Source organism: Mus caroli, unplaced genomic scaffold (genome assembly GCF_978045245.1).
Source record: "Mus caroli unplaced genomic scaffold, Mus_caroli_1 scaffold_5, whole genome shotgun sequence".
NCBI classification, from domain to species: domain Eukaryota; kingdom Metazoa; phylum Chordata; class Mammalia; order Rodentia; family Muridae; genus Mus; species Mus caroli.
In genome coordinates this window covers 38,474,623-38,501,006 of record NW_028227260.1, presented here as the reverse complement: position 1 = coordinate 38,501,006, position 26,384 = coordinate 38,474,623, and the positions used below count along the sequence as shown (strand labels likewise).

General features: G+C 37.1%; 1 pseudogene; it reads right to left on the bottom strand.

Moving 5' to 3' along the window:
* Positions 1-947: 947 nt before the first annotated feature.
* Positions 948-26,384, bottom strand: part of LOC110286377 (fructose-bisphosphate aldolase A pseudogene) — a 40,528-nt pseudogene continuing 15,091 nt past the window's right edge.

Sequence of the window (26,384 nt, the reverse complement as noted above, 5' to 3'; positions counted from 1 at the left end):
AACAGATAGAAATAATAATTACTTCTAACCATAAAAAGTTATTTAGTATGAGAAAACAAGAATAAGACTAACAAGAAACCTCAGTATTCAAGGAACGTCTGTCAAATTTCATTCTAAATATATCTGTCTGATAAATATTTTCCAAGAGACTTCTTATCTTGCATGCTTAAGTCCCAGACTTTATGCTCAAACACCCCCAAAACTTTATATAACATATTTGGCCTCCCAAGAAATATGTTTGGTTTTTACTTTGCTGAATTAAAACAAACTGAGTGAAAAGTAAAAGGGATTTTGTGGAGCTTGTCCTCATATGGGATTAAGAAATGTATTCCAGGACTCTCCTTCTTCTCTATAGGTACATGGAAACATGCTTGTTAATTCAAATGTGCTGCATCCTGAAACTATATCTTAAAACAATCTTCTTTAAACTCTCAATATTTCCCTTTTTCCTCAGCCCATATCAATTTGCTCAGTACTCAAAATTAGGATAAGCCACAAAGCCTTGAAAACATCTTTTAACACCTCAAAACTCCATTATTCTTTTAGAAAACTTACGTAATGGACTAAAGCAAATTAGATAATATTCAATTTAATGAGTTCCCATTTTTCACATTATGATTTGTGCATTATTTTCTTCAGGTGAATGATTGTGTTTTCTCCCCCCACCCACCAATAGTTGTTTTTAGGCAGTAGTCTGGAAGGGATGGCTGATTTAGTATTCACAGACAACACTGCACACACAAGGGCAGCAAGAGTGATGGGAAAGAGCCTGAAGGACCCTCTTCAATAGCAAGTAGGTAGGCAGGTGTCTAGAGTGTTGATGGAGCAGCCTTAGATCAGCTCTGGTTAGTAGGCTGGTTAGAGATGAAGAGAGATTCACTGGCTGCAGCTCCAGACTGGCCACTTGCAGTATAATTTTCTTGACAAGTGAAGCTGTTGGCCAGGACTCACTTGATGTACTTCTCCTGGGCTGCCTTAAGGTTCTCCTTCTTCCACCACAGGCCTTTAGTGCAAAGGCCTACAGTGCTCAGCCATAGGAGAAAGTCAAGGCCCCATGGCTTCAGCAGGGGACACTTGTTGATACCATTGAGGTTGATGGATGCCTCTTCCTCACTCTACCCTCCAGACAGGAAAGTGATCCCAGGCACAGCAGGGGACACTGTGTAATGAAAATTTCTGGGTGCAGGCATGGTCAGGGTTGACCATGTTGGGCTTTAGCAATGTGCCTTCCAGATAGACATGGTGATAACTCAGAGCCTTGTAGACAGTCTCCATTACCATACTGCCAGTTACATACTGGCAGTGCTTTAAGTAATGGTCCCCATCAGGGATAATTTCAGGCTCCACAATGGTTACAATGCCATTCTGCTGGCAGATGCTGGAATAAGGGCCAGAACATTGACATTTTCCATGATGTCAAGGGATGAGATAGTATGTTCCCCAATCTTTAGCACACGGTGCCACTTTTCAGTCAAATCCTTCCTTCTTATACTGGGCACAGCATTCAGACACCCCATCCAGTCCTTGGGTAGTGGTCTCGCCATTGGTTCCTTCCAGGGGCACCACACCCTTATCTACCTTAATGCCCACAACACCAACGTTGGACTCGATAACTTGGGGGACGGGATGTCCATTATCTGCCTTCTGGTACAGTGTCTAGTGTAAGAGGATCACCCCTCTCCCAATGCAGGGATTCACATGGTCATCAGGAGTCAACAGCAACTGGCCATAGAAGCACCTGTTCTTGTTGGTGTTCTTGGTGCCAATGGACTGCAGGATCTTGGTTATGTTTCCAGGGTACTCATCTGCAGCCAGGATGCCCTTAAAACCAGAGCCACAATGCAGTTACTGATGTCAGAGAGCTCCTTCTTCTGTTCTGAGATCAGTGCCAGGTATGGGTAGGGCTTATATATGGTACAAGTAGATGAGGGTCTGAGGGACTCACTAGATTGGACTGTCACACAGAGTGTATCACTTGGGATAAACCTGGAGGTTGGGAACAATGTAAGCAGGAATGATCACTCTGCAGATGCATATAGTATGTGTAACCTGGGATAAATCTGGGGATTCAGGGGATTACTGACAGGCTAATGTTCAAGAAACTGGTCAGCCTGGGTCTAAACTCAGAATGTAGAACCTAAGCAAGGCTTGAAGGTTTGATGTGGTATGGATAACTGGGGTATAGTAGGAGGGGAGAAAGATCACAGGTATCTTACTTGTATCTACAGCATATGTTATAGTTACAGGGTCTCTGATAGCAAGTGGAGTGAAAGCAAGGATCAGGTAAGTCCCAAAGAAAGAGAGATGGAGTAAATCTAAGTTTAATGTTTGTGAAAAGCAAAAGGGGTGAAAATAGCCACATATGTTTTCTTTATATTCATAATTATACTTTTAGAAGATAACTTTTCATTTCTCACTGGGGTTTCATTAAGTATATTATTTTAAAATATTTTCTATTTTTTACCCTCGGGGCTAAATTCTGTTCTTTTAATCCCACTTCTACTTTTTTGTACTTTATTTACAATGAAAGGTGAAATTTCATTTAGAGGTATTTTATTTTACATGCAATAATTTATAAACAGGAAATATATAAACTAGAACAAAGATGTATTATCATCTATATCTGTATCCATATCCATATTTATATCTATATTCATATATATGGATGCTTTCTAGGATTATGCAAGCCCATTTTCCCTGAAAGATAGGCTCAATGCTAACTCCTAAAATTCTTATTTTTTTGCTTAGGGAGAATAGTGTCTCACTTTATGAATATATTGTATCTACAAACATTATTTGTTTACATCAAGACTGAATTCACATTAGATAAAATGTTACCCATAGTGAATATATAACATTTCTAAATAAACTTAAAATAAAAATAAATTAAAAACCTATTTATCTTCTTCTCTTCCTGAAGTTAACACAAATGATTCTCTTGACTCTAACCACCATATATGTCAACGTATCAATGCTTCTTTTCAGAAATAAAGGGTATTTCTGTGATTTGTTTTTGTTTTTGTTGTTGTTGTTTGTTTGTTTTGAACATACTCAAAAATTTAAGGAACCGCTATTCTTTCAGAAGGGAAAAATACAGTCCCTTAACATGGTGCTACCTGTAGTATCCATTTGGTTTTAAATACAACCTTGAAAGTATTAAAGTTGTATGTTCATTTTTTCTGTAACTGTTTGCAACAGATATCTTCAGATTCCAAATATACCTGTGATTTTTAGTGGTGAATTTTCATTTTCTGTTGTTATGTGAAATGTTTAGTACAGAAACCTAAAAGAGGTTAATATTGGAAGCATGACACTATTAGAGGAGGGCTACCTTAAGGGGAAAGAAATAGCAAGTACAAAGCCTGAAGCGAGAAAATGTCTGGCATACCTAAAGTACAAGTTAGTTTTTAGGTCAGTATTTTGGGAAAAGCCGGTGAAAGAAGAGTCACTTAATAAAACATTAAATACAAGAAGATGACAACAATGTCTTCGTGGACATTGTTAAGTTATGACTTTTCACTTTTAATATTCACTGAAAGAATAGTCTAGTGACACAAACAGATCTATATTTTAATCTTATTACTGTGGTTGCTACAGATTTTTTGAGGTAGGAAAAGGGTGAAAACAAGGAAATGAATGAAGGTCTTTTGCAGAGATCCACCTAAGAGGAAAGACTGATGATATAAGCCATAAAATAATGTTAAGAGAAGGTGATATGCCAATGATAGTTTCTGGGTTTTTGTCCCAACAACTTGGAAGAAATGGCTGTGTCACTAAATTTCCTTGTAAGAAAAGAAAAAAAAAAAAAAACTAGTTTGGCAGCATGCTATGTGTTAACTTCTCCATAGGACATGTCAACTAGGTAGTTAGATAATGCAGTAGTCTTGTATTGAAGGATGAATACAGAGTCAATGATAAGAACTAAAGAATCACAGATATATGGATAGTATTAAAAACCATGATATTTGATATTCATATGGCTTAACCTAATATAGAAAGTGATGAGTCCTATGATAGAAACATATTTGGAAATATGAAAATATAAACCAGGGTTATCTGTCTCACAGTGGTAGTCAGGTTGTAAAAGAGTTGACAACTTGAAAATAAATATAATATGAGAATTAACTAGATGAAATGGTTATGGAAACATCATTATAGGGTGTTTAATGGTCTGCTGGCAATGTTCACCATGCTGCTGTAGGACAATATAGAAAGCATTACAGGTGAGAAAACTTATAGACCATAGGAAATGAGACTATTGAGGGCAAGAAAAGAAGAATGGTGCAAAATGAAACTGTAGTGGAAAGAAAGAAAACACATTTTTTAACAACTTGTATGGTATGATAGACAATTCAATTCCAGACCAGGATTAAAAGGCTGAAGAGAATCTACATAGGCTACAGTTGATGTAGAATAAATCCCCCTTACACAGTATGAAACTATATACATAGAGACAAATATTTTCACAGCATAGTAATGAGTTCACTCTCCAGTTCATTTCTGTCAGTTTCAAAGAATAAGATATCTTACTCCTTTAAAAATGGCATGCCAGACCAAAGCATCCATACCCTAGTTTTCTTTCCTCCTAAGCTCTATATGGTCTGTGGGTTGTATCATGGGCATTGTGAGCTTCTGGGCTAATATACACTTAGCAGTGAATACATATCATGTGTATCCTTTTGTATCTTATTTATCTCACTCAGGATAATATTTTATAGTTCCATCATTTGCCTAAGAATTTCATGAAGTCACTGTTATTAATAGCTGAGTAGTATTCCATTGTGTAAATGTACCATATTTTCTGTATTCATTCCTTTGTTGAGGGACAACTGGGCTGTTTCTAGCTTCTGACTATTATAAATAAGGCTGCTACAAAATTAGTGGAGCATGGGTCCTTGTATATGATGGAGCATCGTTTGGTTTTATGCCCAGTAGTGTTATAGCTGGGTCTCAGGTAGAACAATATACAATAGGGTCTCAGGTAGAACAATGTACAATATTCTGAGGAACCCCCAGATTGATTTCTAGAGTGCTTTTACCAGCTTGCAGTCCCAGAAGCAATGGAGGAATGGTTCTCTTTCTCCACATCCTCGCCAACATCTGCTGTCACCTGCATTGTTGATCTTAGACATTCTGATTGGTGTCAAGTGGAATCTCAGGGTCTTTTGTCCTGCATAGAGGGGAGAACAGGATGATTGCAGGGGAGGCTGAAAGAGGGGGTACCTAGGATGGAGAGGGGGAGGATGGGGGGCAATATCAGGTATTGGAGAGAATAGGAGAGATGTAAAGGGGGTCAGGAAATAGAAAAAAATATGTAGCATTGGGAGATGAGGAACTGGAGGTAGCCACTAGAGGGTCCCAGGTGCCAGGGAAGCGAGAGGCTCCCAGGATCCAACTGGGATGACTTTAGCTGAAATGTGCAGTGAAGGGGAGATAGTACCTGTAAAGAACATCTCCAGTAGATAGGCCCAGCCCCTGATCAAGGGATGGGGCCACCCACCTACCCATCTCAAAGTTTTTAACAAGAAGTGTTTCTGTCCAAAAGAAAGACAGGGCCAAAAAATGAAGCAGAGACTAAAGGGAGGGCTATCAGTAGCATGCCCCACCTGGGGATCCATCCTATCTGCAGACATCAAACACCTATACTGTTGTTATTACCAAGAGGCTCTTGCTGATAGGCACTAGTATGTCTGTTCTCTGGGAGGTTCTCCAAGAACCTGACCAATACAGATGCGGATGCTCCCAGACAACCATCAGACTGAGCTTGGGGACCCCAGTGGGACAGTTGGCAGAAGGACTGGAGGACTTGGGGGGGGCGGGAGTTGCATCCCCATAGGAAGAACAATGCTGGCTGCCTGGACCACCCAGTGCTCCCAGTGACTAGACCACCAACTAGTGAGTGTACCTGGATGGATCCATGGCTCCAGATACATTCATAGCAGAGGATGGCCTTGCCTTGTCTGACATCAATGGGGCAGGAGGCCCTTGGTCCTGTGGAGGTTTGATGCCCCAAAATAGGGAATGCTAGAGCTGTGGATCGGGAGTGGATGGGTGGGGTGGGTGGGTGAGGGAGAATCCTCATGGAGGCAAAGGGGTGCTGTGAGAGGGCAGATGGGTTGGCAGGATTGCATAGGGGTGTTGCAGACTAACCCCTTTTTCGGTCTCCTATCTGGTTGGAACGGGTCTATGGTTGCAGGTGGACAAGGAGTCAGCGGGAATTGACAGACAGACTCGACACAAAGGAGTGTGTATCTGAATGTAATTTGTCAAATTGAGCATCAAACTTTTTATACAGAAGAAAATAGGGAAGTTGGATGACACACCTGCAAGCTAAAAAGAGGTTACTGGATTCTTACACAAAATAGAGGAATGCAAACACAGAAGGACTGGAAGGAACCAACTGGGATAAAATTCAATGTTAACAACTGGGATCAAAAATAGCTTCACCTAAGGTCCACTTAATCTTAGAAGCCAGGGGCAATGCCTTCATGCCCTTGTCATAGTTCCTACTCTAGTCTATTGTATAGTCCACCTTCCCCCTAGGCCAATGTAAATACTTGTATATGGATGTAACTCATCTCTCTATAGTTCTAAGTATCTACTCTGGTTCCTCCTTAGGTCACAAATTTCCTTCTTCCTAGATAATGGTAAATTCCTGTGTAAGGCAGTGACTTAGATATCCATGCTCAAGGTCAGATCAAGGACTTTATAGAATCTAACTTAGTTATATGTCAAAAATCAATCCTTTGAGCACTTGTAATAAAGCAACATTAAGGGAAAGCACACAGATCTGTTTACCAACTAAAATAAGGACATTGGAGCATTCTTTATACAGGATACCATGATTCCAGGAGACTAAGTTTCCATGAACTTTTAGCCTCGGGACAGTGCCCAGGTTTTCGGGGGCCTGTCGCACTTGTCACTACTGGAGTGGATGTAGCAGAGGGGTAACCAGGTAGTGGGATATCATTTGAGATGTGAACAAATGGAATGACCCAGATGCCCCTCAACAGAGGAATGGATACAGAAAATGTGGTACATTTACACAATGGAGTACTAATTAGCTATTAAAAAGAATGAATTTATGAAATTCATATGCAAATGGATGGACCTAGAAGGCATCATCCTGAGTGAGGTAACCCAATCACAAAGGAACTCAACATGATATGTACTCACTGATAAGTGGATATTAGCCCAGAAACTTAGAATACCCAAGATACAAGATACAATTTGCAAAACACATGAAACTCAAGAAGAACGAAGACCAAAATGGAGACACTTTGCCCCTTCTTAGAACTGGGAACAAAACACTCATGGAAGGAGTTACAGAGACAAAGTTTGGAGCTGAAACAAAGGATGGACCATCTAGAGACTGCCATACCCAGGCATAATCCAGGCATCCATCCTATAATCAGCCTACAAACGTTGACACCATTGCATACACTAGCAAGATTTTGCTGAAAGGACCCTGATATAGCTGTCTCTTGTGAGGCTATGCTGGGGCCTAGCAAACATAGAAGTGGATGCTCACAGTCAGCTATTTGATGGATCACAGGGCCCCCAATGGAGGAGCTAGAGAAAGTGCCCAAGGAGCTGAAGGGGTCTGCAACCCTGTAGGTGGAACAACAATATGAAGTAACCAGTACCCCCCAGAGCTCATGTCTCTAGCTGTATATGCATCAGAAGATGGCCTAGTTGGCCATCATTGGAAAGAGAGGCCCATTGGTCTTGCAAACTTTATATGCCTCAGAACAGGGGAACAACAGGACCAAGAAGTGGGAGTGAGTGGGTAGGGGAGTGGGGGGGGGAGGATATGGGGGACTTTTGTGATAGCATTGGAAATGTAAATGAAAAAAATACCTAATAAATTAAAAAAATAAAAATAAAATTAAAATAAACATGGGTTGCCTACCACTTCAAATAACTCTTCTTTGTGATCTCTAACTCAAACTTTAGGAAGTGTAAAGAGACAAAAGAGTAATTATAGTCTATTGTTGTCATACCCCACTACTCTTTTTCAGTTTCTTTATTCCTTATATGATAAGGCCTATTGTTCAGTGGTCATTTTTGTAACATGAAGTTAAACATTGAGAAAAACAGAGAGAGAATTACATAGAAGTTCCAGCGAGTTACCTTTTAAGTATTAATGACAGCAGAGCATCATTTTCAAGTCAATGAACATTTATAAATGTCAGACTAAAGTGCAAAACTTTTCCCTGGTACTTTTGCTATTAAATGTTATGAAGATCTGGATAGAAATGAAAGCATGCATTTATTTTTAATATGTATAATGCATATAAAATGATGTAAATCTTCAGGTAACATTGTCAAGTTTATCAGATCACATATTGCCAGATGTAGAATGAATATAAAAGTGCCAAATTATATTATTCTCAGCTTCTCATTTCCCAGATGAACTAGGTGAGGCCCTAAAATTCTGATAAAATTTGGTTTCCATCCTTCATACAATGTATTTTCAGGTTTTCAGTTGATTTTCTCTTTTATAATTGTATTTGAGGAGACACAAACCAGAGGTCCAAATGATTCCACTGAAAGTGACTAGTAAGAGATGCTTTTGGTTGTATTCAAATATGTGAAGTTATAAACATTAACTTATTAATAATAATTAATTTTGTCAAAATCAAATCAAAACAGAAAGCTGTCATCTCTATGGGTTCTTAGACACCCCACACTACAATTGGCAAAAAGTACATTTAGTGGTGTGAGATGTCACAATACTTGTTTCTCTTGTGTTCTTGTTATAGCCTCATCTTAAATTTGTGCTAAACTCAAGAACTATTGCTGATACACTGCTTATTATATTATACACTGCTTATTATTATTATAAGAATTCTCAGACAAAGCTGTTACATGAAAGGTACTGTCTTTAATAATCTAAGTTCTCACTGTTGATCTGTTATTTCCCCACACACAGAAATTTTATACTTATAAAGTGGCATTAATTGGTCCTATTTGACTGTTCATGCTATGACAGAAACTCAGTATTCTCTTTTTTTCTTTTTCTGACATATAGGTGAGGAGAATAATATGTTTAAGATGGGCAAGTCCTAAGAAATTTTTCAGTATTCTCTTCTACTGGGGATGAAAGAAGAGGTATTTTAACACTGAAGTCGCTTAGTATAAGTATGCTATATGGAGAAAGAGACAAGTAGAGGAGAAGAGAAAATATAAGTGTGATATAGACAAAATGCTTGTGTATTAATAAAATATTTTATTTACATAGAAACACTAGCATTAGTACGTTGATGTTTGAGAAGTATAAAAGACTTGCTATAAGTGGTTTCTGAACCTGTGGCAGGGGGAAACTGTTTCTGTGCTGATTGTTTTTCTCTGTGTTCTTGGACTTGGACCAATGTTATTTCTTGGACATGGGACAGACTGAATATACCCTGTTAAACTTCCTAGTTAACCACTAGAGGGGAGTTAGGGAAAGAGGAGAAAACTTGTCAGTAGTAGTATAAAATTGGATAATTATCTGCTCCATTTAAGAAAATATAAGCTTTGGAGCTGAAAGTGTTTGCAGACACATAGGAGGAACATCAATATGAACTAACCAGTACTCCCAGAGCTTCTTGGAACTAAACTACCAATCAAAGAAAACACATGGTGGGACTCATGGCTCTAGCTGCATATGTAGCAAAGGATAGCCTAGTCGGTCATCAATTGGAGGAGAGGCCCTTGGTCCTGTGAAGGTTCTATGCCCAAGTATAGGGAAATGCCAGGGCCAGGAATGGGAGTGGGTGGATTGGGGAGCAGGAGGGGTGGAGGGGATAGGGGATTTTCAGAGGGGAAACTAGGAAAGGGGATAACATTTGAAATGTAAATAAAGAAAATATCTAATAAAAAAAGAAAGGATAAGCTTTTTCTGTCCCATTTTCTGAAAAATAAAGCCAAAAAAAAGGAAGTTCTCTGAAAGATTAGATTGTAGTTAGCAACTTGATAATATTTGGCAGGGTCCAGTTAGATATATTTGCAGATTAAGAAATACTCAAATATCTGTAATAAGGAGTACACCATGATAAAAAGCAAAAATGTATAATGGTAGGACATTTTGATACTCACAATTAATATTTTTTTGGCAGATTTCCAAAGCATTATGAGGAAAGTAACCGTGGCTTCTAGTCTTTCTTTTACATACACATCACTATTGTATGGAAATCATATGAAGATCAAAACGATTCTCTGAAAGCATTTTGTAAGCATACTATTATTCCCTACATTAGTGATAGATAGCATTTCCCATTTCTACATGGAGGAAAGAACTCAATAACATGTTACATGGATACTAAATGAAAATCTATCTCAGGAACATATAGCTTAATGATTTACAGATGCCATGTGCTCATCATAAAGAGCCCATACAAAAGAAAACAACAGAGCCGTGCGTGGTGGCGCACACCTTTAATCCCAGCACTCGGGAGGCAGAGGCAGGCGGATTTCTGAGTTCGAGGCCAGCCTGGTCTACAGTGTGAGTTCCAGGACAACCAGAGCTATACAGAGAAACCCTGTCTCGAAAAACCAAAAAAAAAAAAAATAATAATAATAAAAAAAATAAACAGAAGGTATTCCAAGAAATCTCCTAAATTCAATGTGAATCCCTTCTCTTGATGGTAAAATTTTATCTTGGAATCTTCTAGCGACTTAGCAATTTCCACTCCAAAAATTATCTTTACAAACTCTTACATCTTAGCAAATACTATTTTTAATTGCACATTTTTCATAAGATGACCAATTAGAATTTAAACAGAAGGAACTGCTTCATGTACCTGAAATGTATACAGTATATTATCACATCTTACATTTTTATAGGACCTATCTTTTTAAACAAACCAATTTTCATGCAGTAAAAATGTCATGTATAAGATGATATAAATATGAGACTGAGAAGTACATTTGTAAATGAAATCAGGAACCAGTTATATTTTTCAACTAATGTACTACTCAAAAATATTTAAAGGTGTTTTCTTAAAAGGTCTGAAAAAAACATTTAAATGTTTGGGACAAGGTGTCCCTTGATGATAATTCTTTCTTATTCTAACTTCCACTGTGCACTTCTTGTGACCCAATGAGATATTGGTGCCTTACTAAAAACAAAGATCTGCATTTGATCCTCATCCAACGGCTTTTATAAAAAAAAATGAAAAAAAGAAAAAGCTTGTCAATCAGAGTTGCAAACATTCTTTACAAATAAGAGAAGCTTAAATAGAAAACAGCAGCAACAACAGGTGGCATGGGTTCCGGAATGGGCTTGTACCCAAGAAGAGAAGCAACACTGATTCATGAGCATAGCTACAGGGCCTGGTGCCCAGCCAGCTCTAATTCCCTCTGCTTTTAGAGAAGCTTTTAATTTTTTATCATCTTATGAAACGGGAGTGAATTAGTTGCTGAACACTGGTAACACTGGTGGGCTCCCCACCTTTGCCACAGAGATGTTTATACAGATATGTCAGCAGCGCTGATGGGTACATGCTTAAAATTTAATCTAGAGATATCACCTCTGGGATCCTTTATCCTGTCTGGATTCCACATGAAGTCAGAGATGACTGGGCTTTCATGAAAGTGGTTGGTCCCTCATGAATGACTCTAGAGCACATCAACTTGGTTTCATCCTTTCCCATGGAGTACCGTTTTGCATTCTGTTCATCTGTGTAGAATTAACTTTTGAGGAGGAGTAGTAAAGAATTGTGTCTTCATTTCCAAGTAATACACCAATAACAGAAAACATAAGGATCCTACCAAAAAGTCCAACTTGGTGAACCAGTGAATAAACTGAGCTTACTTACAGAGCATATGTGAGTAAATACTGTCGGAAAAATGGATAATGCCCAAAGGTGCAAAGTCCCACCTTATTATGGATGATGATTACTTGGAAACTGCATCAGGGAATCCCTTTTTCAGCTAATTTTCCATTTCCCATTTTGTACATACTATATAGCTTTTCAAGATCACTTGAAATTAGAGATGTAGAAGAGAGGAGTGATAACTTCTCTGGGAATAGGTTTTTGTCTTGATTTATAGAACTAAATATGAAGCAGCCTTAAATGCAGTCAGAATGTCTGTAGTTGCATACAAAATAGTCACATCACTACTGAACCAAAAGGCATATCTTAAATGGTCTGTTAATAGTGTAGCACACAGTGTTCACACGTGAATGCAGATGACAATTCTCTTCTAGAAGTTTGCATAACACTTCCAGCACCATAAAAGCAACAAAGAAATGAGAGCCTTCTGGTTCAGCCACAGCCTGATTTCTCTATCATGTAGGACATATACATAGGGTCTTTAGCAATAAGGTTTTTGTTAGGTGTTTTTTTTTTTTTCCTGAGATGATATTGATTTTACAATCCTCAATCCTGTTTTTTGTTGTTTGTTTCTTTTTGTTTGTTTGTTTGGCCTGAGATTACAGGCATGTGTTAGCATTCCTGGCTAGTTTAGTGCCTCATAAAGATCCCTCAATCCAACATCTAGTTAAATGCTATCTGGTGAGTCCTTATTATGTGCAAGGTACTGTACTGGATGCATAACAACACCAAGGTTTTCTTTTAGGTAAGAATTTAATATCTTCCTCCTCCTTCATTCTCTCTCTCCATCTCCCCCTCTCTGTGAAATACAAAGAATTTCATGAGTAAGTATTATAAGGGATTCTCATTTGTGTAACCCTTTTATCTTTTACAAAGGGCGCTCAAGGACCAACTGAGTTGGTAGCATAATCAAGAGCAAGCAAGTACTATTTCCAGAATTTAAATTATCCAATTTCCCTGCCTAGTAAGATATTATATATGACCCTTATAAATATTCACATAGTATGATAATAATCCAAAAATATAAAGGAGAGGAGAAAAGATATACTAAGCATTGATGATGATGAAATTGACACGGTACTAAGAAGTATGTGTCAGTAATATCTCATTTAATGCAAATAATAAACCTATCAAGATAGAACAAATAAATACAAATGATTGTCATCTAAAAATAATAATAAATCAGACATGCTAGCAGATTACTTATGAAAAAATTAGAGGCCACAAATATTGAATAAATAGATTACCTCAGTGTTAATATGCTTGCCTAGCAATTGTAAGGTCCTAGGTTTAGTCCAGGATCCTAAGATAAAAGTCACTCCCCAAATAAACCAATTCAAAGTATTTAGACTTTGGATGTTTTGATGTCCTCTCTGGCCATAAGACATAAAAAAAGAATACAACTCTTGCCCTAGTTTTTTCATTAAATGGTCATATGACTTTTGAGGGTGCCTTTCCCCTATGACACCTTCTTTTACATCCTTTAGCAGATAATATTTAATAGTTTTCATATATTTGTTTTTCAAATGTTTTGGGCAACTCAGAGTTTGACATTGCTTCATGATGTAATAAAATCTTTCCATAAAAGGCATGCAATTTCTCTGAATATCCACCACCATCCATTCCAAACAGGTATCAACTGGTATCCAAAGCTGGCAGCTAAGAGGATGGAATGTCAAATACAATACATGTATGAAAAGATTTCACTGCTGATATCAGTTATTTCCTCCAAAGAGCAATGTTGGTTATAGTAGCATGTATGAGAGACATCAGTTTATTTACATCACCACAATACACAAACACATTCCAGAAGACATCTTTATTATGGAACTTTTGATTATCTGCCAGTGCTTGCAGATTGTATGGGACTAGATGAGGCCTCTTGGCCTAATCCAGAGCCAAAGGAAGAGCTGAGTTGTACTTGCTGTTTGAGCTGGTGCTCCAGGTCTGAAAAGAAGTTGGTGATTCAGCTACAGCCATTGCCATTGTCACTGACAGCCCCTTAGCTTCAGGTGGATGCTGAGAGGCCTGAGGTCTCTGTGAACAAACTATACCCCAGCATACAATCTTATAGGAGACAAATTTACATTGTTTCTGGGGATAATTGTCTATCCACAGTGCAAGATTTTTCCTTTTAATTTGTACAGTTTCATCATTTATGCCTTTTCAAAGTGTGGTTCAAGCTTTAAAGCCTTCCAGAGGCTAATTGACACAACACTTAGCTTTCTCTTCATTTCTTCTCTAGGAACTCTGGATCCAAACTAACTTTACCTACTTTGACCTCCATTGACCAGGACATACCCAGTTATCTGTTTTAGCCTTTTGTGGCTTCCTATTCCAACCAGCAGAAAAGAGTGACAACACTACGTTCTTCTCAAAGCAGTTTATTCAGGAACCTTTCAACATCATGCATGAATCTCTCTCCAGAAATCAATATCTCCAGGAAAAAAACAACAACCACCCGCCCCCAATTGCAATCCCTTATATATCCTCTCAACCATGCCCCATCAGCCCAGTCCACGTAACAGCAGTCCATTGGTCAGAATCATCACTTGTCATATGGTCCAATCTTGCATCATGGTGCACCTGAGCAGTTCTCATGATGGATGCAGCTGATTTTCTGGTGTATGAGGAAGTCAGGTGCAAGTCATAAGACTTGGCTGCAGTCCAGGGCGCCATTTGGGACTGCTGCCACATCTGCTCCTCACAGCCTTTTACACTTTCTGATTCCCTTGGTACTTAAGGAACTCAATTTTCATGCTACTCTGTTACTCATATCTTTCAAATGCCTCCTCATTCATAAATATCACATTTCCCAGTTGGGTTTATCAAATCCCCATACTAATACTGAAATCCTCGCTGATATAACTTCTCTCTCCACTTTTCACTGGGCACAGCCCTATCTTGCCCAGGAAACTTGTTAGCAAACCTAACATCTTTCATGCCTCATTCTTTTAGTAATGCCAGTCTTTCCACTGTTTCCTTACAGTCCGTGATATACGTGGGGATTTGTGCCATTCTAGCAAGGATTGGATTCCTTTATATTTTCTTCGATTATTCAGCCTTAAGGAGCTATCTGTAGTTACATTCCTCTTTCTCTGCTTCCAGAGCATTCAGAATAATCTTATCAGATTGATCGTATCTGGCCTCTCATCTATGCTTTCACAAGCTGGGCTGTAAAGGACTCCTTTTTTAATGTTAATTTTTTTATTTATTATATATTTTCTTCTCTGAAAGTCCCCTATACCCTCCCCCTGCCCTGCTTCCCAACCCACTCTCTCCTGCTTCCTGTCCATGGCATTCCCCTGTACTGGGGCATATAATATTCGCAAATCCAAGGGCCTCTCCTCCCATTGATGGCCAACTAGGCCATCCTCTGCTACATATACAACTAGAGACACAGATCTGGGGGTACTGGTTAGTTCATATTGTTGTTCCTCCCATAGGGTTGCAGACCACTTTAGCTCCTTGGGTACTTTCTCTAGTGCCCAAGTGTTCCATCCAATAGATGACGGTGAGCATCCACTTCTGTATTTGCCAGGCACTGGCATAGCCTCACAAGAGACAGCTATATCAGGGTCCTGTCAGCAAAATCTTGTGGGCATATGCAATAATGTCTGAGTTTGGTGGTTGTTTATAGGATGGATCCCCGGGTGGGGCAGTCTCTGTATGGTCCTTCCTTCCATCTCAGCTCCAAACTTTGTCTCTGTAATTCCTTCCATGGGTATTTTGTTCCTCGTTCTAAAAAGGAACAAAGTATCCACACTTTAGTCTTCCTTCTTCTTGAGTTTCATGTGTTTTGCAAATTGTATCTTGGAGGTAACCCAATCATAAAAGAACACACATAATATGCATCACTGTTAAGTGGATATTAGCCCAGAAACTTAGAATAAAATTTTGCAAAACACATGTAAAAGACTCTTAATTCTTGATTACAAGTCTGTCCTAATTTAACCAGCTTTGCGGCAGTGTACTCCTTATATATCATACTTTTTTTTCTACTGAGCCATTGAAAAAGTTCATAATGAAAGTTGAACAATATATTTTCTCTTGTCAATTAAACTTTTGTTCTTACAAATATTCTCTATTTCTTACTTGTGCATATGTCTCTTTTTTTCTCACTGTCTAATGATTCCCAGGGGTTCCAAATTTTTGGATCCCAGTATCAGTACTTTATCACAGACCTAATTTGCACTCACTTATTTTTCTACTTTTTTTGGGAGGGGAAGACAGGGTTTCTCTGTGTAGCCCTGGCTGTCCTGGAACTCACTCTGTAGAACAGACTGGCCTCAAACTCAGAAATCTGATGCCTCTGCCTCCCGAGTGCTGGGATTAAAGGGGTGCGCCACCAACGTCTGGTTCTATTTTTCTACTTCTGATAGTCATAAGAAATAGGAAGCCAGCATCTTTATTTCATCTTCTTGTTTGTTCAGCTTACCCACAGAATCATATGATGACATAAAGAATGTTTACGTTTATGCACATGAGTCATTTTCATTCTATCTCATCTCTTAGGTGTGACCAAGCTTCAACCAGTGCAAGTTGAATTTCTTGTTATGTATAGCAATGTGCAAGCAATTTTTGCAGTGGCTAATAGATGATCTTATCACATATATGCTATTGGAGAGGCTAGTTCTTCAGTCTTTTTCAGTGATTCATCATACATACACAAACATCAGCTGTGATAATATTCTGATTAACATTCCTAGCTAAGGTTATTATGACTCCGATGAAATGCCATGGCCAATAGCAACTTACAGAGGAAAAATTTTATTTGGCTTGTACTTCCACATTGTAGTATATCACTTAAGGAATTCAGGGTAGGAACTCAAACAGAGCAGGAACCTAGAAACAGGAGTTGATAGCTTATACAGAAGTCATAGAGGGATGCTGATTGCAAGCTTGCTCATCATGGCTTTCTCAGCCTGGTATCTTATTGCACCTAGGACCACAAGCACAAAGGTAGCACTACCCATAATAGGATGGACCCTCACACATTAATCACTACTTAAAAAACAAATTCTTGCCTACAGCTCAATCTTACAGAATCAATTTCTCAACTGAAGTTCTCTCCTCTCAGCTAACTCTAGCTGGTGTCAAGTTGATATAACACTAGGCAGCACAATCCCATTAATTAAGCAGCTCTATCATATCAGACCACACAAAAGATGATATCCCCTTTACATCTCCTCCCATGGATAGTGCACCTTTATATGGAACAGACTTTAGTTGCATGCTGTATTATTCATAGTAAGGTAAGTTCATGAAACTGCTGCTACAGTAAGAAAGCATACCACATTTCACAGAGGGAGAAAAGACTACTCTCATAGACATCCCATCCTCCAGCAGTTCAACCCCAGTTTTCTCCATTGATACCCATTTCCAGGGTCATGTAATAAACCCTCTTTAAGTCATATTTGATTCGGTTATGCCTCATTATTAGGTGTCAGTTTGTTGCATTAATTTTCTGGGAGGTAATATGAACAAACAGCTATTCACAAGAGAATGGCAATAATAGATCCAAATAAGATTTTTGAAAGCTTAACTTGGTGAACTAATGAGTTTATTTTATATATAGACCATAGGTGAGAAGTCACTTAAAGGAGTATGTGTGCTTCTCAAACACACGTGCCACCTCAAAACCCAACCCATCATGAATAATGGTCTCATAGAAGCTATATCATAAATTTATACTTTCAGCTTATTTTCTACTGTTTATACGCTCTATTGCAATCTATGATCATATTTTCAACTGGAGAAGGTAGAAAAAAGGAAAGGCTGGAAGCTTGGGAGGGTGTCCTGTGATTAGTATACCTCCATATTCTATTCTTGAGTATTAATGAACATAAACATCAACATCATTCTACTGTTTTGCTGTTTTAGTTACCACTGACATCAGGCCAGGATAATCTCTACTGAATTTATTATGGTAATGGTAGGTTCATGTTATGTTCTGTGCTAGACCCAAGGCATGCTCGGGGAAAGGGCATATTCTATAATATCATGGTCTGTGAATAATTTATTAGATTTCATAATTTGATACATTCTTATACTCAAATTATTTAATAAGTATTTAATAATTTTACCCAATACTTGGTGTTTTGGTCTTCTAGCCTCATGTATCAAGTATTTCTTTATTTTTTTTTTATTTAAAGTTCTTTTATTGATTCTTTGTGAATTTCACATTATGCACCCCAATCCCACTCATCTGCCCATCCTTTCCTTCCTATGCACCCTTTGCCCATGCAAACTCCCCCCCCAAAAAGAAAATAGAAAAAAGTTTTAAAAATTATTAAAACAAAACAAACACAGGGGAAGCAATAGTGTGTCACAGTGTGTCCCAAGGTATATCCTTTTGTCCACACACTTTTACTTGCAGATATTCGTCACAATGAGTCTTGTGGTACATTTACACAATGGAATACTACTTAGCTATTAAAAAGAATGAATTTATGAAATTCATAGGCAAATGGATGGACCTGGAGGGCATCATCCTGAGCAAGGTAACCCAATCACAAAGGAATTCACAGAATATGTACTCACTGATAAGTGGATATTAGCCCAGAAACTTAGGATACCCAAGATATAAGATACAATTTTCAAAACACATGACACTCCAGAAGAACGAAGACCAAAGTGTGGACACTTTGCCCCTTCTTAGAATTGGGAGCAAGGCACCCATGGAAGGAGTTACAGAGACAAAGTTTGGAGCTGTGACAAAAGGATGAACCATCTAGAGACTGCCATATCCGGGGATCCATCCCATAATCAGCTTCCAAAAGCTGACACCATTGCATACACTAGCAAGATTTTGCTGAAAGGACCCAGATATTGCTGTCTCTTGTGAGACTATGCCGGGGCCTAGCAAACACAGAATTGGATGCTCACAGTCAGCTATTGGATGGATCACAGGGCCCCCAATAGAGGAGCTAGAGAAAGTACCCAAGGAGCTAAAGAGATCTGCAACCCTATATGTGCAACAACATTATGAACTAACCAGTACCCCAGAGCTCTTGATTCTAGCTGCATATGTATCAAAAGATGGCCTAGTCGGCTATCACTGGAAGGAGAGGCCCATTGGACTTGCAAACTTTATATGCCCCAGTACAGGAGAAAGCCAGGGCCAAGAAGTGGGAGTGGGGGGTAGGGGAGTTGGGGGAAGGGTATGTGGGACTTTTGAGATAGCATTGGAAATGTAAATGAGGAAAATACCTAATATTTCTTTATTTTTAATGGTATACAGATAGATATATGAGTGGGAGATTCTTGAAAGTGAATCTGTTTCTGGATGCTTTAAATATTCTTTGATAAAGATTATAGTGAATGTAATTACTGTAACTACCATGTCTGTTGTGTTGAAGCACCCAAAAATTACTAAAAAAATATCTTGATAAAATGGAGATTTGAAAGAATTTATTTAAATGTACTTAGTAATGAAAACCAAAAATATACATATTAGTGAGATAATGTGCATGCTTCAATACCTTTATACATAGTGTAACATTTAACTTAGTATAAGCAAATCTGTCTCCCTAAACACTTAGCATCTTCATGATTAAACACTTAACATTTTTGGCTTATTTAAATATACAGAACCTAATTGTCATTTCTAGGTGCTCTACTTTGGAATGATAAATGATTAGAACTTATTAATCCTATTTACCTGTAAGTATAACTAGCAGTCAACTTTTTTCCACTGCTATCTCTGCTTAACCGTTCCAAACCCTGGATCCACTACTAGTATCCTTGGATATAGTACTAGTATATGGATAGTATATATGCCATGCATATTTTTACTTTCCTTATGTTATTGAGACTACAAGGCACTTGTCTTGGTTAGTATGGCTTATTTCACTTAACATAATGACCTCCAGGTTCATCCACATATGACAAGATTTTATTCTCTTATGACTAAAATAATAATTTAATTTAATGTACCATATTTCTTGATACATATCTTATGAATATTTTAGATGTTTTTATTTCTTGGCAATAAATACACCTAAAGATGGAATTATTGTGTCCTTGAGCAAAATTTTAATTTCTCTATCCTTCAGTTTCCTTGCCCACTACCTTTAATATAGGAATGAAACTTACTTCAACATTTCATTTTGCAGATCATCTATCCATAGTCCTTCAGTGAAAGTTAAGACCTCCTGAGCCTCTATCTCAATATTTAATGCTATGGTGACAACTTTAACTTGAGCAGCTCTTGTATTCGTAACCATAGCTGCTATGTGGTCATAGTTATAACAGCTATATCTTGTTCAGGAGACAGTTTTTCTCAACACTTCTTCTCATGTCTGCCTCTTAAATTATGCCTTCTCTTTCACTATGTTCCCCGAGTCCTTGAGGGTTTTGGGACATATGGATGCCCTATCCATGACTAAACAAGGTATCCACTTTTTCTCAGAATTTTGTCCAGTTGTGATTCTTTGTTAAACACCTCCCATTGCAAAGGAAGTTTCTGTGATGAATGCTGAGGGCCTCACTAATCCATTGGTACAAATATAAATATTTACAAAGAATTTACAAACCTTGCCCAGTTAGAAAAACAACAGTAGTAAGTTTCTTGCTAGAGCCTATTAACTCCAAAACATATATGGGCTTTTGATCAGATATGCACTACAAATTATGAGCTGCCTTCTATAGTACCTACTTCACATTCATCAGAAATCAGTTGTTTACTTCCATAATAGTCATGTATCTGTTTCACTGGTAAGCATCTTGCAAGAAAGTTAGTTATTTTAGATTATGATGTTCACAGATAGAACAGCTGATACATTTTCTCTTGTAGCAGCTTATAGAAAAACTTCTGGTTTTAAGATACCCAGTCAGGAGGGAAGAAACTTCCAGCTTGGATCCATTTTGATACTCAGTGTCCTGTAACCCATCTTCTAGCTCTAGTGGATAACCAAGGCTATGAGTCATATATATATATCAGGGTACTCTGGAGCCATAAACTATACTTGGTACTAAATTTTTTATGTAATAACTTTTGAGGTTTGAGAAGAGCATTATCTGCCTATGAAGGGCTCTTCCATTCAAACAGTATTTTAATTGTGATTTTAAAAATAGACCTAGAAAACAGTAAGTTTCCATAGTGATATATCAAGCATTGTCAGTTTTGGTTAAACTTCCCCTCACTCCTTCTACCTATCTTCCCAACCCCATTCCTACTTAAACATTTTCATCTCCTTTATTACCCTTTCTGCCTACATATCACATAGGTTCTCCCTTTTTTTCTCTCTCTGTCTCTTGTTCCATCTAATGTTTGCTCTCTTTGCTTGACTTTATTAGGAACTACAACTTCAGCAAACCAGTCTAAGAAATGAAAGTTAGAACCTGCATTCAAGATAGACAATGAGGGACTATTTGGAGAGAAAAAAAATCACTGAAAGACAGGAGGGATAAGAGATGATAACAGCAGATGAAGCTGCCCTAAATAGTAAATATACATGACTAAACTTAACAAAGAATGTAAAAATAATAAAATAAGAATTTTAATAAATGCAATTATCAAGGAACAGTTGAAAAATTCTGATAGGAATTTAGTTGTGATAGGAGAAACAGACATATATTAGTTTGTGTCTGTCTGAATTTTTATCTATATGCATTTAAATAAGCAAATAACTCAGGAATTACATAACCTCAAAAAAGCTAGACTCTAAAGAATATGTTTCTTAAGCTCATGATCTTTACATAAAACTATAACTATTATTGCCAACCATGTTCTTATATGATCCATTTCCAAAAATAGAAATAATAATGCTGTTTTGGGAAACTTTTATTTATATATTGGGTATATTTTCACAAAAGTACGGTAGGTTCTTGACATCTCCACAGGCAGGATAAGCACCTTGTTAAGCATTATAACTGCAAGAATTTTGGAAAATATTGTATGGGATAAAATATTATTTTATGGTATAGTAATAGTAATAAATTTTACATATTCTAGGAAATAAAAACAGACTCATTAAAATATGATGTGGCATATAGACTTCTAGAGGTAATTGAACTTTTGATATACAATAACTTATTATTCATAAAATCCTGTCTGTAGTCAAATCACTAATATTTTCAAACACCCACCTTCTCAGAACATAAATGATATTTCTTTTTTTTTTTTAAAGATTTATTTATTTATTATAAGTAAGTACACTGTAGCTGTCTTCAGACACTCCAGAAGAGGGCGCCAGATCTCGTTACAGATGGTTGTGAGCCACCATGTGGTTGCTGGGATTTGAACTCTGGACCTTCGGAAGAGCAGTCGGGTGCTCTTACCCACTGAGCCATCTCACCAGCCCCATAAATGATATTTCTATATGTAGTAATATATAAAGGAAACTACTTTTAACTATCACTTCTTCCGTGTGCCATTTACTTTAGGTTCAAGAGTGGAACAATGTAATTTACATACCTATAATCTATTAGTCAGGAAGAAAGGAAAAACATATATAAATTTGAAACATAGAATGATTTGTCCAGGTAGTACATTACACACAATTATTCCTTGAACAACGAGCAGCCAAATATATAGTAATTTTCTTGTATATCCATTCAGGTGGCTCTGAATCATTTCTCCCATTGATCTTTAAATGTAAAGGTTAGTTACTTTATACATTATGAGACAGGATTATAAAATAGAACATATACTCCATTGTACATAATGTTTCTATAGTGGTTTCCTAGAACATTTCATGTTACTTTTAATTCTTATATTAATTGAATATTGATAACGATCTATATCCTAGGAGCTTTTATCTTAAGTAGTTACTGTTGTTCACATTTCTGAAAATATTTTAAAGTGTTTAATTGGTAACACTTTGACAAAGCCAGCTTTTAATGGTTACCATTGTCCATATGAAGGGAAGGAAGGACTCTTATGTTACTTGGATACTCACATGTTTCTATGGTAGATACACACAAAAAGCAAAAGGAAAAATTTTTTACAGGGATAAACTGAAGTAAATTATCTATGGTTATGTAAAATGCTATGGAACAAAAACAGAAAGTGTAGCATATAGAATATTAGTTCTATGTGTAGGAGTCCTTGTAGGAAGGTCTAAAGCTATCAATTATTAGTTGCAATATATACTTCATTAAAAGATTCACAAGTAAAGTTTTTGAAATTTTATTTATTGTTTGTTAATAATGTGCTTGGACTGTAAATAATACATGTTCTGTGACCAAGATGGTCAACGAAGTTAAATACTACTTTAAATAATGAACAGTGAGAATTGTAAAGTGCTCACTTTTGCTAATTCACTTATTAAAATAATACCATACAATTTCCTGGGAATTGCACTAAATACTACGATTATGCTAAATAGATTGAAATTCTATTACCCACTCACCACCTGTCAATCCCTGATGGATTTGATTAGCACAGATGAACTGCCAAACTGGCAAAGAGGAATACTGAGAGGCAGAGAGACACTCGAGGGCTTGGAACTACTCCCCTTTGCTCTGGCCATGCCCAGAACCACTGAAAACCAATCAGGTATTCCCATCCAGGTTTATTTACAAAACCCAAAATCAACTTGAATGCAAACTAATTTGCTTACTTCTCTTCTATTTGTCTGTATCCTTTTTTTTTAAATGAAAGAGATTAATAAAACAGCTATATAAAACACATCAAGGCAGTTTCTCAGAGCAATTCGGCTCTTATTCTAAATGTAACAGAAATGAAGCATTCTGTATGCACTAATAGTTATACAATCAGACTCATCAAAATAGCCTTAGGAATCTAGGGCCCTTTAATGTCTCTGATATAAAACATGGTTTATTTTATTTTATTTTTTTCTTCCTTTTTTTCTACATCCATGAGCATCTACTCATAAAAGAATCATAACGAAGAAAGAGAAGGTAATGATGGTAAATATAAGACAGCTTTTTCAGTTTAATAAGAAAAATAGCATTTTAAGACAAAGGGTGATTACTCTATTTTTGTAAATACTAAATTACATATTACTGAAGAGTATCATGGGGACTGTGTGACATTTAATTTACTTTATTTATTCTTAGTTTGTACAATATAAAAATTGACTTTTCCCACAAGACATAGGGAGTAGATTCATTGATTTTTTTTTGGGGGGGGGGGTATTGCCTCCAGAAGCAAGGACGCCACTTCAGTTAACAAATAGGAGTAAATGAAACCGAAGAGAACAGCAACTAAATGGCATACATTTTATTTGTGGAAATATATGATAATGCTAAAGAGAACATATTCATAGAAAAGAGTGGAATTTTAATAAAGGAGATTTTGGTTACTAATTAACCAAAAATAACGGTTATTTTTCCCTGCCTAAAATCATGGAGCTTTGTAGATATGACTTTGATCACAGATACATAGGGATTTTAAAAGAATATTTGGTAGAGCAAAATCACATTGCAAGGGAACTATGCACCTGGTTCTCCTTTATAATATGGCTATGTGCAATGCCCAACAGAAACACACACAAAATCTGGATTTTAGAAATGTAGTTTTAAAAATGTAGTTGATAGGTTGTGAATCATTGCAAACACCGAAATGTGAGCAATTAGACCGCAAAAGACAGATTTTGATATATAGTTTATTGACATAAGCCAAAAATTTAAAAGCTGACTACTTTTATAGGAACTGGGAAGTGGCATAGTCATGATAATATTCCAAGTGTGAAACTCCTTGTGATAAGTATCAATCAGTATCAATCATGCAAGAAGGGACATTTAACCAGAACCATTCATTTATGCATCTAACATATATTGAATGAGAATCTTTGACATACCAAGCAGTTTAAGAAGACAAAATACAGTCTATCACTTACTTCTCAGTACTCAATGTGAGAAGAATGATATGTTAAGTATTCCTGGTGTTTTCTGATTTATTAGTTCTTTGAGAATTTCATGCAATAAATTTTGATCATACTCATGTTCCTCTTGCAACTATTCCCAAGTTGAGTACCTATTCCCTTCTTACACAATTTTTGTCCTTTTTTTTCACCATCAAGACAAATTTGTATTGCTCAAATATTCTTGGATGTATGGCTTTTCACTGGACTGTAGCTGACTAATTAGGGGCCCTCTTAGAGAAAGCTGGCTCTCCCTCTCCTAGCAGCTAAAAATTTGCTAATGGCTTCTCCACTAGGAGTACACCTTGATGCCCACTCCAATCTTCATTCTGAGATTTGGTCAATTTTGACATGGACAGGTCTTCTGCATGTTACCATAAACTATGTAAATTCATATCTGCAGCCATCATGTGTTGCAGAAGATACTGTTTTCCTGTAGCCATCCAGTATGTCTGGTTCTAACACTCTTTCTTTTCAGTATTTTACACTGATACCTGGGCCTTTAGAGAAAGGGATTGAAACATACTTTCCATTTGGGATTGAATGTCTTTCTTTTAAAAAAAAAATATGTAATCGTTTCCTTTACAGTCAAAATTTTATCACCCTCCAGATCCACCGTCTGATTGTTCCAAGTCCCATACCTCCTCTCCATTCCTGTCTCCATGAGGATGTCCCCAACTCCTCATCCCCCATCTTATCAGACCTCCCCACTCCCTGGGACCTCCAGTGTCTTGAGGGTTAGGTGCATCCTCACTGACTGAAACAAGACCCCACAGTCCTCTACTGTATGTGTATTGTGAGCCTCATATCAGATGGTGCATGCTGCCTGATTGGTGTCCAGTGTCTAAGAGTTCTTGGGAGTCCAGATTAATTGAAACTCTCTGTACCTTGTTGGGCTGTGGCTCTCTGTGTTAGTAAACCTCTACTTCAACAGTTTTGCAGATGAGGACTTTGGTAGCTTGAAAACAAGCCAGTAGGGATGAAGGCAAAAAATGAGTACCATCTTAATATCTGTCTTCTATGACTAAAGCATGTATTGTCTTCAGAAACATATTCTTACTGTGAAGTTATGGAAAGTAACCAGGATCTTTGCTAGTAACCTATAATGAAGGTTGGTTGGTCTTTTGGAACTCATCTGCCAACAAATCCAAGAGGTAACCCATTCCTGGCATTGAGCTTATTATTCATGAGCTACTAATATATCTAGTAGAAACATTATTGCCACTTATGGGATAACTTCATTTTAATTATATGTGTATAGATATATTTCATGAAGCATATATACCTGCTTCATTGCCAGTTATTCCTTTAGAAATAATGAATTTGTAAAGAGCAGCAAACATCTTATGTATTTTATTTATAGTTATAGGTATGTTTCTACTTTAATAATTTTAAAGCCGGTCACAGTTTACCTGGTTCCAGTGATTGTATCTTATTAGTATCATAAATCTTAGCTGAAAAAGATACATAAAGTCACATGTTTATTTTGTAAAGTAATAGGACTCTAAAGTCATGATTAGGTTTTCTTCCTTTTGGTTCCTTTGACAGAATATTCTGTCAAATTGCACTTTAAAATTATAATTCAGGAGATTCAGGTTTGGGCATTAGTTACACAAATGTAAAGGAGAGTAAAATAAGTCATAGATAATGTATAGGAAATAGATGCCTAAAACCAATAGGATTTCTTAAAAATGTCCAATCATTGTATCATCCTGCCAGTTACAGACAA